Source organism: Lipotes vexillifer, unplaced genomic scaffold, assembly GCF_000442215.2.
Source record: "Lipotes vexillifer unplaced genomic scaffold, Lipotes_vexillifer_v1.1 scaffold1191, whole genome shotgun sequence".
Lineage (NCBI taxonomy): Eukaryota > Metazoa > Chordata > Mammalia > Artiodactyla > Lipotidae > Lipotes > Lipotes vexillifer.
In genome coordinates this window covers 801,730-809,918 of record NW_006799014.1, presented here as the reverse complement: position 1 = coordinate 809,918, position 8,189 = coordinate 801,730, and the positions used below count along the sequence as shown (strand labels likewise).

General features: G+C 40.7%; 1 pseudogene; it reads left to right on the top strand.

Annotated features, from left to right (window-relative positions):
- Window positions 1-2,299: 2,299 nt before the first annotated feature.
- Window positions 2,300-2,818, top strand: LOC103080841 (ragulator complex protein LAMTOR2 pseudogene; annotated as a pseudogene).
- Window positions 2,819-8,189: the final 5,371 nt, after the last annotated feature.

The window sequence follows — 8,189 nt, the reverse complement described above, 5'->3', positions numbered from 1 at the left end:
AAATACAAAGGATCATAAGAGACTACTACAAGCAACCACACGCCAATAAAACTGGCAACCTAGAAGACATGGACAATTTCTTAGAAAGGTATAATCTTCCAAGACTGAACCAAGAAGAAATAGAAAATATGAACAGACCAATCACAAGTACTGAAATTGAAACTGTGATTTAAAAACTTCCAACAAACAAAAGTCCAGGGACCTCCCTGGTGGCGCAGCGGTTAAGAATCCGCCTGCCAATGTAGGAGACACAGGTTCAATCCCTGGTCTGGGAAGATCCCACATGCCATGGAGCAGCTAAGCCCGTGTGACATAACTACTGAAGCCCACGTGCCCTAGAGGCTGTGAACCACAACTACTGAGCCCATGCACCACAACTACTGAAGCCTACGTACTCTAGGGCCTGCGTGCTGCAACTACTGAGCCTGCATGCTCCAACTACTGAAGCCCACATGCCTAGAGCCCGTGCTGTGCAACAAGAGAAGCCACTGCAATGAGAAGCCCACACACTGCAACAAAGAGCAGCCCAAATCTCTAGCTGCAACTAGGGAAAGGCTGTGTGCAGCAACAAAGACCCAATGCAGTAACCCCCTGAAAAAAAGTCCAGGACTATATGGCTCCACAGACGAATTCTCTCAAACATTCAGAGGAGAGTTAACACCTATCCTTCTGAAACTACAGTAAGTCCCCTACGTATAAACCTTCAAGTTGCAAACTTTCAAAGATGCGAACATGCGTTCGCATGTCCAATCACATGAGTTAGTTCACGTATCTGGCGTACATTGTCACATGTGTGCATCCTCTACAAGTGGTGTGTTTTTGTGTACTTTACTGTACAGTACTGTATAGAGTACAGTAGTACAGTATCTTTATTTCAAGCCCAGGATGTCCAGAAGCTAGCGTAAAAGCAGCAATGATGTAGCTGGTATTGTACTGTACTTTTTGAGGTGCTGTACTGTAAGATTAACATTGTTTTCTTGGGACTTCCCTTCCACTGCGGAGGTGCAGTGGTTAAGAATATGCCTGCCAATGCAGGGGACATGGATTTGATCCCTGGTCTGGGAAGAACCCACATGCCATGGAGCAACTAAGCCTGTGCGCCACAACTACTGAGCCTGTGTGCCACAACTACTGAGCCCATGCTCCGCAACTACCGAAGCCCGCATGCTCTAGGGCCTGAGGGCCACAACTACCAAGCCCATGTGCTGCAACCACTGAAGCCTGCGCACCTAGAGTCTGTGCTCTGCAACAAGAGAAGCCACCGCAATGAGAAGCCCATGCACTGCGATGAAGACTAGCCCCCACTCACCACAACTAGAGAAAGCCTACGTGCAGCAACAAAGACCCAACACAGCCAAAAAAAAATGTATTCTTTATTTTTTGTTTGTTTGTCTTTTATGCATTATTTGTGTGAAAAGTATTATAAACCTATTACAGTACAGTACTGTATAGCCAATTGTGTTAATTGGGTACCTAGTCTAACTTTGTTGGACTTACGAATGAATTGGACTTATGAATGCACTCTCGGAACAGAACTCATTCATATGTAGGGGACTTACTGTATTCCAAAAAATTGAAGAGGAAGGAGTACTCCCAAACTCATTCTATGAGACCACCATCACCCTGATACCAAACCCAGAGAAAAATACCACAAAAAAAGAAAATTACAGGCCAATATCACTGATGAACATAGAAGCACCAATTCTCAACAAAATACTAGAAAACCAAATCCAAGAATACATTAAAAGGATCATACACCAAAAAAAAAAAAAAAAAGGATAAAAACACCATGATCAAGTGGGATTTATCTCAGGAATGCAAGGATTTTTCAATATCTGCAAATCAGTGTGATACAAAAAAAAAAGGATCATACACCATGATCAAGTGGGATTTATCTCAGGAATGCAAGGATTTTTCAATATCTGCAAATCAGTGTGATACACCGCGTTAACAAATTGAAGAATAAAAACCATATGATCATCTCAATAGATACAGAAAAAGCTTTTGACAAAATTCAACACACATTTATGATAAAAACTCTCTAGAAAGTGGGCATAGAAGGAACCTACCTCAACATAATACAGGCCATATATGCTAAACCCACAGCTCACATCATACTCAATAGTGAAAAGCTGAAAGCATTTCCTCTAAGATCAGGGACAAGACAAGGTGTCCACTCTCATCACTTTTATTCGACATAGTTTTGGAAATCCTAGCCATGGCAATCAGAGAAGAAAAAGAAATAAAATGAATCCCAATTGGAAAACAAGAAGTAAAACTGTCACTCTTTGTTGATGACATGATACTATACATAGAAGATCATAAAGATGCTAAGGGCGTTCCGGAGCAGGGCAGCTGGACTATGGGAAGCGGCAGGCAGAGGGCAGCAGTAGGAAACTCGGGGATCTGGGTGCAAAAGCCCAGGGATAGGAGCCGCAGGCATGCTGCGTCCCAAGCTTTGACCCAGGTGCTAAGCCAGGCCAACACTGGAGGCATCCAGAGCACCCTGCTGCTGAATAACGAGGGATCTCTGTTGGCCTACTCCGGTTACGGGGATACAGATGCCCGGGTCACCGCTGCCATCACCAGTAACATCTGGGTGGCCTACGACCGGAACGGGAACCAAGCGTTTAATGAAGACGATCTCAAATTCATCCTCATGGACTGCATGGAGGGCCGGGTAGCCATCACTCGAGTGGCCAACCTTCTACTGTGCATGTATGCCAAGGAGACTGTTGGCTTTGGAATGCTCAAGGCCAAGGCCCAGGCCTTGGTGCAGTACCTGGAGGAGCCTCTCCCCCAAGTAGCAGCATCATAATGGGTGTTGGTGGAAGAAGGGGTTCAGAAAAGAGAGATGACCATTTGGAGGGGCAGGGCCTCCTGGGGAAGCCTTTCTGATGTGGAGGGTTGGGGGGACTTTGTTCTGCCCAAGAATAAACTTCAACTCCTGTCTTAAAAAAAAAAAGATGCTAGCAGAAAACTAGAGCTCATGAATGAATTCACTAAAGTTGCAGAATACAAAGTTAATACACAGAAATCTCTTGCATTTCTATACACTAACAATGAAGGATCAGAAACAGAAATTAAGGAAACAATCCCATTTACCATTGCATCAGAAGAATAAAATACCTAGGAATAAACCTGCCTAAGGAGGCAAAAGACCTGTACCCTGAAAGCTATAAGATACTGATGAAAGAAAGTGAAGGCAACACAAACAGATGGAAAGATATACCATGTTCTTGAATTGGAAGAATCAGTATTGTCAAAATGACTATGCTATCCAAGGCAATCTCCAGATTCTATGCAATCCCTATCAAATTACCAATGGCATTTTTCACAGGACTTGAACAAAAAATTTTACAATTTGTATAGAAACACAAAAGACCCTGAATAGCCAAAGCAATCCTGAGAAAGAAAAATGGAGCTGGAGGAATCAGGCTCCATGGCCTCAGACTATACTACAAACTTACAGTAATTAAAACAGTATAGTATTGGCACAAAAATAGAAATATAGACTAATAGAACAGGATAGAAAGCCCAGAAATAAACCCATGCACCTATGGTCAATTAATCTATGACAAAGGAGGCAAGAATATACAATGGAGAAAAGACAGTCTCTTCAATAATGGTGCTGGGAAAACTGGACAGTTACATGAAAAAGAATGAAATTAGAACATTCTCTAACACCATAAACAAAAATAACTTCAAAATGGATTAAAGACCTAAATGTAAGACTGGATACTATAAAACTCTTAGAGGAAAACATAGGCAGAACACTCTTTGACATGAAATACAACAATATCTTTTTGGATCCAACTCCTAGAGTAATGAAAATAAAAACAAAAATTTTAAAATGGGACCTAATTAATCTTTAAAGCTTTTGCACAGCAGAGGAAGCCATAAACAAAACAAAAAAACAACCCACAGAATGGGAGAAAATATTTGCAAACAAAGCGACCAACTGGGGATTAATCTCCAAAATAGACAAACAGATCATGCAGCTTAATATCAAAAAAGCAAACAACCCAATCCAAAATGGGCAGAATATCTAAATAGACATTTCTCCAAAGAAGATATACAGATGGCCAAAAAGCCCATGGAAAGGTGCTCAACATCACTAATTATTAAGAGAAATGCAAATCAAAACCTCAATGAGGTATCACCTCACACCAGTTAGAATGGCCATCATCAAAACATCTATAGGGACTTCCCTGGTGGTCCAGTGGTTAAGACTCTGTGCTCCCAATGCAGGGGGCCTGGGTTCTATCCTTGGTCAGGGAACTAGATCCCGCATGTCTCAACTAAAGATCCCTCATGCCACAACAAAGATCCCACGTGCCACAGCTAAGACCTGGCTCAGCCAAGTAAATAAATAAATAATTAAAAATTTTTTAAAAAATTTAAAAAAATGCTGGAGAGGGGGCTTCCCTGGTGGCTCAGTGGTTGAGAGTCTGCCTGCCGATGCAGGGGACACAGGTTCGTGCCCCGGTCCGGGAGGATCCCACATGCCATGGAGCGGCTGGGCCCGTGAGCCATGGCCGCTGAGCCTGTGCATCCAGAGCCTGTGCTCCGCAATGGGAGAGGCCGCAGCAGTGAGAGGCCCGTGTACCAGAAAAAAAAAAAAAAAAGTGCTGGAGAGGGTGTGGAGAAAAGGGAACCCTCCTACACTATTGGTAGGAATGTAAATTGGTACAACCAATATGGAGAACAGTATGGAGGTGCCTTAAAAAAAGAATTACCACATGATCCAGCAATCCCACTCCTGGACATATATCTGGAGAAAATGTTCTCCAGTTCATTAGAGCACTATTTATAATAGCCAAGACATGGAAGCAACCTAAGTGTCCACTGACAGACGAATGGATAAAGAAGATGTGGTACATATATACAATGGAATATTACTCAGCCATAGAAGAGAACAAAATAATGCCATCTGCAGCAACATGGATGGACCTAGAGATTATCATACTAAGTGAAATAAGTAAGACAAATATCATATGATATTATATGTGGAATCTAAAAAAAATGATACAAGTGAACTTATTTACAAAACAGAAACAGACTCACAGACTTCAAAAACAAACTTATGGGATTTTCCTGGTGGCGCAGTGGTTGAGAATCTGCCTGCCAATGCAGGGGATACGGGTTCGAGCCCTGGTCTGGGAAGATCCCACATGCCATGGAACAACTGGGCCCGTAAGCCACAACTACTGATCCTGCGCATCTGGAGCCTGTGCTCCGCAACAAGAGAGGTCGCAACAGTGAGAGGCCCACGCACTGCGATGAAGAGTGGCCCCCGCTTGCCACAACTAGAGAAAGCCCTCACACAGAAACGAAGACCCAACACAGCCAAAAATAAATAATAAAAAAACCCAACAAAACCCCCCCCCCAAACTTATGGTTACCAAAGGGGAAAGGTGGGAGAGGGATAAATTAGGAGTTTGGGATTAACATATATATACTACTATATATAAAATGGGTAATCAACAAGGACCTACTGTATAGCACAGGGAACTCTATTCAATATTCTGTAATAAACTATATGGGAAAAGAATCTGAAAAAGAATGGATATATGTATAATTGAATCATCTTGCTGTATACCTGAGACTAACAGAACATTGTAAATCAACTATACACCAATATAAAATAAAAATTAAACAAAAAAGAATATATTTTGTAGTTAAACTCTGTGGAATATTAAGTGTGGAATATTAAGTGTTCTTTTAAAGTCAGAGGGCATGTTCAGGTAACCTACACACCCTGCACTATTAGTTGGAAAAGAGGTCTTAATAACTCTACCTGGTAGAATGCTCAGTAATAAGTGTATTACACCTGATACCCTTAGTGTAAAACACCTAACCAGCTCATGTGACCATGACTTCTACTCCAGGTATGCTGCTTTGTATTTCAGGGGTCCATTTTCTGACCTCAGTCTTAAGTGAGTTACCTAGGTCTTTCTTCTCAGAGTGATTCTTTGGGGCTAGTTCCCTCTGCCCTAGGGTTAGGGAAAAAAAATAGCTGAGTTGAGCTTTCGCCCTCGATTTAGCTTTAAAAATGATTAATTGTTACCCTTTAAAGAATCTAATGTATAATGACATGGGTCTTTTTAATACAAATAGTGGGGCAGTTTCAATACGGCAGGTAGTGTTTCAATATGGCGGCCCAGGGCAGGCCACCCCAAAATGTGCCTCAATAGCATGTTAATTATTGTGAATTAAAGTTGCTTAAGAAAGAGCCAGCAAGAGAGACACTTTGACCCTCCTCTCTGTCTCCCTGAAAGCAGGAAAACAATCTCATATGAAAGATGCACTCCCTGCATCTGAAAGGTAGAAGGGACACCCTTAATCGCCAGAGATGGGGAATTCAGAGCTGAAAAGCCTGTAAAAACAAACCTTGTTACTTCTTTAATTTACTTCCCTAAGCCAAAACTCTGTATAGATTCTTCACTAATTAACTACCCAAAATCTAAATTTCTTTGTCTTGTCAATTCCTCACAAATGTATTGTTTCTTTGTCTAAAAGAATAAAAGCTGCCTGCTTTGGTTACTTATTAGGTCCCATTTCTATGAGACCTCTGTGCACATAAATAAAATTTTTTCTTTTTCTCCTGTTAATCTGTCTTGTGTCCATTTTATTATTAGTCCAGCCACAAGAACTCAAGAGGGAAGAGGGGGAAATTTATTCAACCCTGACATTTGGTGAGCCAGGCAGGAGCCTGGCTGGAACCTGCTTCCTGCCCTGAGGCTACTGCAGATGAGAGATCCTGAGACATCTGATAAAGACCAGTAGAAGGTAAGATTTCTTACCACGTCAGCTTCCTGGATCTCTGTCTGCAAGGTCTGGTGGAAGGGAAAGTGGCGAGAGTTCCTTACTCCCTCTCTAAATTTAGATTAGCAGGAGAAAATATTTCTGAGCTAGTTCCTTGTACTTAGCAACTCTTGGGAATTCTTTTCTTCCCAGAGATGGTCACTGTTTTTCTTCGTCTCTGTCTGTTGTATTGTTTGCCATAAGGAGGAAGAACCATAGGGCAGAATGCAGGCATAGGTCCTATAAGCCTGCTGTTTGAGCCAGCCTCACAGACTGGTGAGTTAATGTTTCTCACCGGACCTGCATCTACTTAAACAAACTTTGCTGTGGATCTTCCATATAAACCCAGATAAAGTTTGTCCTTCCACCTTGCTTTATGTCCTGAGATCTCAGCTTTGTGTCCAGTGAGAATTTTCTCTCTGGTCCCAGCCATTTGGAAGGTGCATCTGGTGGCCAGTTGAATAGACTTGGGTTTTGAAACACAAACTCAGCACTCTGGCCATACCAGCTCTCAGGAGAGTTTGTCTTAATGGGCTGTTGTCTCAACCTTCATTGCCTTACTTTCTTAGACTAACTATGGGAGTGAACTTTCTTGATCATGTGAGAGCTGTATGTTCTTGTGAGATACTTCTTTCATCTTTGGTTAAGCCATAAAAAAGGTTTATTGGTTTGAGTCTGTATTTGAAATTAATACAAGATCCTACTAATCAATGGCCAGAAAAAGGATCCTTTAAGTTGGCTATATTTAAGAGGAAAAAAATTCTGAAAGCTCTCATCATAAATAACTTATATTGATACTTATGGGAGGATCAAATTGAAAGGAAAAAAAAGTATAATGGTGAGCTTTAGGTAGGCCCTTATAAAGATGAAAAAACAGAAATTAGACTTAAAAGTAAGATGCAACATAAATTCCCCTTCTAAAAAATATTGCCAATCTCCTCTATAATTTCCCAGTGCCTCCTACAAATAATCAGGAAGTAAATCAGCTGGAAGCCAATATTCAAGGATTTAATAGAAACAACTTTCTTTGTCTTGCAAAACTCTACAAAATGAGAAATGCAACTGTAGAAACAAGTCAAGTTCCACTTGCCTTTACCAATTCCCAGTCCTTACCTATTCCTCTCAAAATGCTTTCTAGATATTATAAAAGATCAGGATATTGGAGCAAAACTGTCCTGTACTTTAAAAATTATTTTAAAATAATAATTACCCTAAGACTTATTTTATATATATATATATATATATATATATATATATATATACATACATATATATATATACACATATACATATATATACACATACACATACATATACATATAGGTATACATATATATATATATATATATATATATATATATATATATCACTCACCTGTGTCT